This window comes from Rhinolophus sinicus, chromosome 10 (assembly GCF_057876585.1).
Source record: "Rhinolophus sinicus isolate RSI-liver-muscle chromosome 10, RSI-T2T, whole genome shotgun sequence".
In the NCBI taxonomy this organism is placed as follows: domain Eukaryota; kingdom Metazoa; phylum Chordata; class Mammalia; order Chiroptera; family Rhinolophidae; genus Rhinolophus; species Rhinolophus sinicus.
In genome coordinates, this window is record NC_142510.1 from 13,588,607 (window position 1) to 13,597,327 (window position 8,721).

The window sequence follows — 8,721 nt, forward strand, 5'->3', positions numbered from 1 at the left end:
AATGGAATAAACATTGAGCAGGAAAGAGACAACAAAGATGAAGAAAAGAGAGGGTCCTGATAAAAGTGGGACAGGGAAACAGTTGGAAATCTCAGAAAGCAAGTCCCATATTTTATCACTACATGAACACAACAGAAGAAGGAGCTCTGAAGAAGATAGAAAAGCTATCTGAACCAAGTTTTCTAACAGTTCAGGAAAATGAAATTCACACACACAAAAATGAGCAACAGAAACGTATCATTAGGTGAAATACTATATAATGCTACTATTTTTTAAAAAAGAAAACAGAGCAAAATAACATCCCTACAAACAATAAAAGCCTGTCAGGAAGACATGCTCCAAAAAAAAAAAATAATAAAAAAAAAATAAAAACTTCAAAACTGTAATGTACTATTTAAAAACAAGCTTAAAAACATTATTATATAAGACATGAAAGAACATTATAACTCAGAACTTTTAAAATTCAGAAATTTAACAATTTAAGAGTTAGAAATGAAAGAAAAAAATCATTTCGGATTGAACACTAAATTAGAAGGAACATGAGAGCAAATAAACACTTAAATACTACTTTAAGAGAAATGGCAAGTAAAAAAGGAAGGTTTCAAGAAAAAACAAAAATAAAGAACAATAAAATAATCTGAGAAAAAGTAACAAATGTTGAAGATAGCAAAGAAGATACAACATACAAATGATGGAGTTTCTGGAGAAGAAAACCAAAGCTAGAACTAGAATAAATGCTAAAAACTAAAATGAGCATGTGATTCAAAAGGAAAAGAAATAATCTATATATTTTAAATAATTAATTTTCATCAAACTTTTTGACAGCAACACTTTGTGCCACAAGAAAATGGAGTCATAGATTCAAGAAAGGGAAAAAAATGTGAACCAAGGATTTTCTATCCAGCAAAACTGACGACCTTCAAGTATATAGGGCTCTGACTGTTACCAACAAGCAAGAACTCAGGGAATATTGTTCTCATGAGTTCTAAATAAAGAATATACTAGAGAATGAGCTAGAGTGACTAGAAAACATCAATATAAAGAACTGATGATGGGTCGGCCCGGTGGCTCAGGTGTTTGGAGCTCCGTGCTCCTAATTCCAAAGGCTGCCGGTTCGATTCCCACATGGGCCAGGGGGCTCTCAACCACAAGGTTGCCGGTTCAACTCCTGGAGTCCCACAAGGGATGGTGGGCAGCGCCCCTTGCAACTAAGATTGAACACAGCACCTTGAGCTGAGCTGCCTCCCAAATGGCTCAGTTGGTTGGAGAGTGTCCTGTCAACCACAAGGTTGCCGGTTCGACTCCCCCAAAGGATGGTGGGCTGTGCCCCCTGCAACTAGCAACGCCAACTGGACCTGGAGCTGAGCTGCACCCTCCACAGCTAAGACTGAAAGGACAACAACTTGACTTGGAAAAAAGGCCTGGAAGTACACACTGTTCCCAAATAAAGTCCTGTTCCCCTTCCCCAATAAAATCTTTGAAAAAAAAAAGAAGTGAGTAGTCACAGCCAGGCATTAAATTACTAGACAACTGGATATGGTTGTACAGAGCCCAAAAGTCTTCAACAGTATCAAACTTAGAGATCAGCCAAAGGTTTGCTTGCCAAGTTTTGCTTTTATCATTTTTAAAAAACCAGAGTGCCCATCTGTTCTGTAAAGGATGTTTAATATAGTGTTCCAGGTTAGGAACCTCCTGATTAGACTGTTTTCTTTTCTTCTGTAGGCGGGGGATTAGGAGGAGGGGTGGTTTCCGGTTCCACAGTCACCATCTTAGATCCAAATGAGTACAATGTTTATCTCATAGAAATTTTCAGAGGATTAAAGGAGACAATGGATGGAAAAGGCCAAAGAAGGTGCCCAGGACGCAATTCATAAATGTTCTTTTCTTCCTAGTGGTAAAATTGTATATTTATTTTGGCCCAGTTCAGGTTCAAAATTAAAAGGTTCCTTTACTAACTATATGGAGCTTTTCAACTGTGAAAATGTTTGTTACCCAATCACATGAATGTGACTAAATGATGTGATAAATGATATGACTAAATAAATGTAACATGATGTGGTAAGTATGAAATGTCAACTTGTTGAAAGGAAAGCCATACTCATAAAATTTCCTTATATTTATAACCAATCTGCTTACCCAATAAAATAATGAGTGGGGCAATAATGGAACCTGGTAAACATTTAAAAATAATAAGCCTATTAATATTTTTACATTAAAAATAAGCAAACATATATTATGTTTGATTACATTAAAAATGTATGATTACATTAAAAATAAGCAAACATATATTATAACATGTATTCCATTATATATACCACATTTTGTTTATCCATCCATCCACTGATAGGCATTTGGGTTATTTCTACCGTCTGGCTATTGGGAACAAGAGTACAGGTTTTTGTTTGAACACCTTTTTTTCAATTCTTTTCAGCAAATACCTAGGAACAGAATTACTGGGTTATATGGTAATTCTATGTTTAACCTGTTGACGAAGTACCACACTAATTCCACAACAGCTACACCATCAGCAACTCTAGTAACGGATGAGGGTTCCAATTTCTCCACATCCTTGCCAACATTTATTTTCTGTTTGGGGGGTTTTGGGTTTTTTTTGTTTGTTTGTTTTTTGTTTTTGTTTTTAATGGCTGTCCTAGTGGATCTGAAGTGGTATTTCATTGTAGTTTTGATTTGCATTTTTCTAATGACTAATGATGTTGAGCATCTTTTTATGTGCTTTGCCTCCCTCAAAAAAAGGGTCAAGCCACCACACCATTTTACATTATTAACATTAAGTGCTGTAACCTTTTAAAACTTTTGCTACTTAAATAGTTATAAAATGGCATACGGATGTGGTTCAAATATGAATTTTTCATATCAAAGATTTTTCCATGTTGCTTACTGACTTTATTTCCCTTTATGTAAATTGTTTGTTTGCATTTTAAAAAAATAAACAGCTTCTTTGCCTTTGTAACTGTCAAGTCCTGCATATACTTCCATATTAGTACCTTAGAATAAGAAAAATATAAAGACAGATATAACGGTAAAAACAGGAAAACTACAGGAAGTAAAAAGTCTGGCTTTTCTACTTACTGAAAACTATCCTGTAATTCTCAACCTGTTGGAAAACCTGCACCTCATAAGTTGGAATGACTACTTATGCCATCCCTTGTTCCAGAAAGGCTTTGAGACAGAAATTTTGAAGATAAAGAAGAGCACACTACCAAAAAAAGAATGAAGATTTTGGAGTCACTAGACCTGATTTTAAATTCTGGCTCCAATTCTGATCTTCACTAAAGAAAATTGAATTCCTAATTTGAAAGGGCGTGTGGATGTGTATACACAGAGGTGAAGCCATCTGATTGTACATAATGAACACAAGCCCATTCTGGTTCAAAAATTTTGTAACAAAGGAGTTTAAGACTTTGTTATCAAGTGCTTGTTTCCATAAAACAGTTCCTAAAGAGTGCATTATACTTTTTATTATATCAAATATTGCATAATGAATAACTGCAATAGAAAGATCTAGTTGACAACCTCTCTGGCAAACCAAGGAAAACCAGAATAATGTAATTCTGACATGCCAACCCTATCCCACACATAAATGCAAGGTATGTGGAATTTTGTCATTTTCATAAGAGAAAGGTGAGAAAGATTCAAGAACTTTTAAAAGGACTTCACTCATCTTCTCCCCTACTTTTAAAAAGCTTATTATTGGGCCGGCCAGTGCCTTAGATGGTTGGAGCTCTGTGCTCCTAATGCCGAAGGCTGCCGGTTCGATTTCCACATGGCCCAGTGTCAGATGGCTCAGTCGGTTGGAGCGCGGGCTCTCAACCACAAGATTGCCTGTTCGACTCCCACAAGGGATGGTGGGCTGCGCCCCCTGCAACTAACAACAGCAACTGGACCTGGAGCTGAACGGCACCCTCCACAACTACGACTGAAAGGACAACAACTTGACTTGGAAAAAAGTCCTGGAAGTGCACACTGTTCCCCAATAAAGTCCTGTTCCCTTTCCCCAATAAAAGGAATCTTAAAAAGAAAAAAGCTTCTTATTGATGTATAACATTCTTACCAAAAAGCACACCAATCACAAATGTACAATTCAAAGAGTTTTCATAAAGCAAACGTACCCACATAACTACCCCCTAAGATTTTCAAAAGCAAAATATCAGGAGCTCTCAAAAGTCTTCATGTCCTATGAGCCCTTCCCAAGGCAAGCACTATCCTGGCTTCTAGTCCCATAGATTACTGTAGCTTTGTAGTAAGTTTTGAAATCAGAAGTATGCCTCCTCTAACTTTGTTCTTTCTCAAGATTCTTTGGCTATTTATGGTCCCTTGCAATTCCATATGAATTTTAAGGTCACTTTTTAAAATTTTTGCAGAAAAGGGCTATTGGGATTTTGACAGGGATTACACTCAATCTGTAGACCATTTGGGGGAGTACTGCCATCCGAATAATATTAAATGGAAGATGACTTAATTTTAATATCAAAATTTTGAGTGCTCACCTGAAATCTATGTAACTTTACTAACAATTGGCACCCCAATGAACTTTAATTTAAAGAAAAAAAATTTGAGTGCCATTATTATTAGGGAAAATGCTGCTTTGCAGTTGAGGCCAGCATATCTGCTTAGAGTTTCCCCTTAGACTCATGTAGCAAAATTAATAGAACTATATGATACAAAAGGTGGCAGTGGTAGACAGAAACACAGCATAACCTAGAATGACTTCTGCACACTTTGACATGTAAAATAGTTATTTCCCCTCCTGATTTCAACAATTCTGGTACTGTAGGAAACAGGATTATACAAAGTAAATAAAAGTTTTTATGACCAAAGCACTGGGAAGACGGACAACTCTTCCCTTGTTCAACCTGCCCTCTCCCCAGTCCCTGCCAAGATAAATGAGAGGGAGCTGGGCAGGTTTTAGTTTTGTGATTTATAACCAAACCACAGACTTGGGACAAGGGCCTTTCACTTCTTGCACAGGACTGTTTAAAACATTAACTCAATGGAAGATGCCAAAAGTTTCCAAAAAGGAAATATTCCAGGAGGGTTAGGAAGTGATAATCAGTATATTCAACCTTTGCCTGTTTCCCTTGGACCCCAAAATGATCTACTCCTATGGGCTTGGAAAACAGAACCTCTACTGGGAATATGTTGTCATAATTTTCCACACACTTCTGCATCCTTTTTCTCTTTCTGATAAACATTGGAAAGTTTATCAAACACAGGACAATCCTTTTAATATATTAAATGTTCCTTTCTTCATGTCCCTGGATTAAGTGCTTTGGCAGGGAGTGCAGTTCTGACACAAATGCTGGCAGGGAACATGCAGTATTCCCATTGAAGTAACATGGACTTCATAACATTGTTTCTGGACACTGTCCCTGATCTTAGTAACATTGGGTGACTCCTACCTAATTCCAGCGTTGAGCGTAAACCTCAGAGCTTCTGCTGGAAATGAATCACAGTAAGGTCCAGATCAAGGAGGTCCCACGGGCCACTTTGGGCCAATGAGAAAGCTGCTCCAGAACTTTCTTAAAGGGAGGAATCATGTCTAACTAAATCCCAGTCACCCCTCACCCAGCTTTTGGAATCTCTTTTAAATTTAGCCGTCAAGATTTGCTCGGTAGGCACTGGTTAAACGTAGTGACCATCATCAGTCTCTAACATAGAGGACATCAACATTGTCTGTGAAACTTTCAAAAGGCACAGATCGGAAACTCTACCCAAGATTTATTCAGCAGGTCTAAGGTTCAAGCATTTCCAGTTTAAATTTTCCACAAGTAATTCAGCTGAGAATCCAAGGTTTAAGGTACTCTCCCTGCTATAGACTACACTTCAGCTAACTCACTTTGCTTAAAAGACTACTACTGTATGGCCAGATTGCGGGGAGGGGGTGTCTTCCTTGGGCCTCTAAGAGATTTAAGTCCTAAATTGTACTCAGGCCCTTCATTTTCAATCTGACCAAAAAAAAATAAGTGCCACCTTTACAACTGTCTTTCCCATCATCCTAGCCAGTGCATTAATTAAATTAAAAAAATTCTGTATCTTACGATGTTTTGACATTTTTTAAATCTTGCTGGTGGGGAGACTGCCCTTCCCAGGGCGAGCTAATTCTAAGGATAGTAACCAACTTACTTGGAAGCAGCCTCTGATATGCAAAGCAATCACCTTTAACTCTCACAATCCAAGCCAATATTGCCTCTACCCTAAATCATCCCAGACGCCAGGCAACTAGAGACCACTCCTACAGCCCAGAGCTTGCCAGAATTATTCAAACTAGCCAATCCTTAAAAGGCTTACCCTGCCCTGCCTTGCCTTTCTCATGGAATAAAGGCTCTGACCTAAGGTTTCTCCCCATTCCTGCTTCTGGCTCCTGACCAAAACCTTCCATGTGGTGTGGCATGCCCTCTTCCCTCTGGAAATGTAATAATATTTTTCTTTCAATGACATGGGCCTCTCTGTGCTGTCACCCACTCACCTCTATACAGTAAAAATCTGCCAGTACAAACGAGACACCCCACCCCACCCATGCCTCTGTGCAGCCTACCGCTCTTGTGCTGTCTACTTAACTGATTCAATTGGAAACCATATTACAAACTAACTTAGGTTTCCAAAACCATGTTACAATTCCTAAACTCCTTCATACAGAAAAAGGTCTTGGAAGTGCTATTAGCATTTGACACTCCCTGCACAGAACTAAATGTAGTATGACCCAGCAATTACACTCCTAGTTATATATCCAAGAGAAATAAAAACACAAAACTTGTATATGAATGTTCACAGCATTGTGTATAACAGAAAAAAGCAAAACAGCCCAAATGTCCATCAACTGATAAGTAAATAAACAAAACGTGGTATATCCATACAAGGGAATATTATTCAGCCATTAAATTAACCCATTCATGCTACTACATGGATGACCTTTAAAAAAGCCAGCCCAAAGAGGCCACATATTGTATGAATCCACTTATATAAAATGTACACAATAGGCAAATCCATAGAAACAGAAAGTACATTAGTGATTGTCAAGGGGGAATGGGGAGTGGCTGCTGACTGGTACCAAAATTATTACCTGGGGTTATAAAATATTCTGGAATTAGTGATGATGGTTGCACAGCCTTGTGAATATACTAAAAATGGCTGAATCATACACTTTAAAGGGGTGAACATTATATGTTAATTATATTTTTTTTAAAACCTGCGTCTGAGGGGCAGGGGTGTGGGGATAAGGAGAAGGTGAGAGGTTTAGAAAACAGTCGGTAACCACAAGATGGCCATGGGGTTTTGAAAATTAATTTGGGGAAAGTAATCAATAATGTAAAGATATTGTAGGGTATCCGATGGACATGTGTCCCATTTGGGAGACCACCTCAGGGATGATGTAGATGCCTGATCTCTGCACGGTACACCTGAAGCTGAACAATACTGAATGCCAACTATAATTTTTTTTTAACTTTTTTTTTTTAGGGGAACAGGACTTTATTGGGGAACAGTGTGTACTTCAGGACTTTTTTTTCCAAGTCAAGTTGTTGTCCTTTTAATCTTAGTTGTGGAGGGTTCTGTTCAGCTTCAAGTTGTTGTCCTTTCAGTCTTAGTTGTGGAGGGCACAGCTCAGCTCCAGGTCCAGTTGCCGTTTTCTACCAACTATAATTTTATATAAATATATATATGTATGTATATTTATATATTTGTATGTACATTGTTACAGGAAGCGGTGTACAGTGTTAGGAATAGATTCAGTGGAAACGTAATGGCTCTGTGCATGTCAGACGGATAGTGGATAGGGGAGTGGGGTTCACACAGCGTGAGGGATATAAATGATACACGTCTAAGTTTTGCTTTGTCTTGTGCACCTGAAACTAATAAAATTAAAAAACAAAACAAAACAAAAACCTGCATCTCCCCTCCAAACCTACTCGTCCTGTATTCCATTTTCCAGTGCTTGGGACGACATTCCACTCAGGTGTTCAGGCCAGAATACTACAAATTGTAACGAATAATTAGGTCACAACAATTCAAACGTCTTAATATTTTTCCATTTTCTCCACTCCAACTCCTAAATTCAGGCCATCCTCATTTCTCACCTAGATTATAGCTGCCTCCTCCCCAGTCTTAACCTCAGGTCCATTTTTCCAACGCAACTAGAACGTCCTTTAAAAACAAACTCTTCAGTGGTTCCCAACGACCCCAGGTGGAAGTTCAAACCATAATATGATTTATAAACTCTCTCAGATTTCAGCCTGTGGCGAACCCCTCCAACCAGGCTGGAGACGGTGGGTATCACCTCGGCCTCCGCGCGCGTTAGCGCGAGGGGATGACCCTCTAGCTAATGCCTCGCGACCTGCAGGCCGCCACCGGTTCGCTATCCCCGGGAAGGAAGCTCTCCCGCCCCGTCGGGTCGCCTGTGGGCGGTCTCTAAACGCCCCTCTCTCCGCTTGGTCTTGGGCTCTTCAGGCAAGTGCGGTACAACGGCCGCCATTGAATCCGCAAACATGGGCCGTGTGAACCGTGGTGAACCCAAACTTCAACTAGAAACTGCGGCGCTGCCCTGAACTCACCCCGACTCTTCTTCAACATTTAATAGACTTTGCCGGGCGGCGCGGCACCAGCAGCCACCGCCACCACCCAGACCAACAGCCACAAGACCCTGGGTCGCCAAGCTCCGCCTCACGCCCTCCGGAAATGCTCTTCACGGCGCGCTCAGGCCGCGGA

At 39.5% G+C, this 8,721-nt stretch overlaps 1 protein-coding gene across 1 annotated transcript in view; it reads right to left on the reverse strand.

Moving 5' to 3' along the window:
- DNASE1 (deoxyribonuclease 1) overlaps window positions 1–8,699 on the reverse strand; it is a 37,456-nt gene extending 28,757 nt beyond the window's left edge. Inside the window, exon 1 of the mRNA XM_074322714.2 lies at window positions 8,568–8,699. The gene's annotated coding sequence lies outside the window, so the exon portion shown is untranslated. The remainder of the gene's footprint in view (window positions 1–8,567) is intronic.
- Window positions 8,700–8,721: the final 22 nt, after the last annotated feature.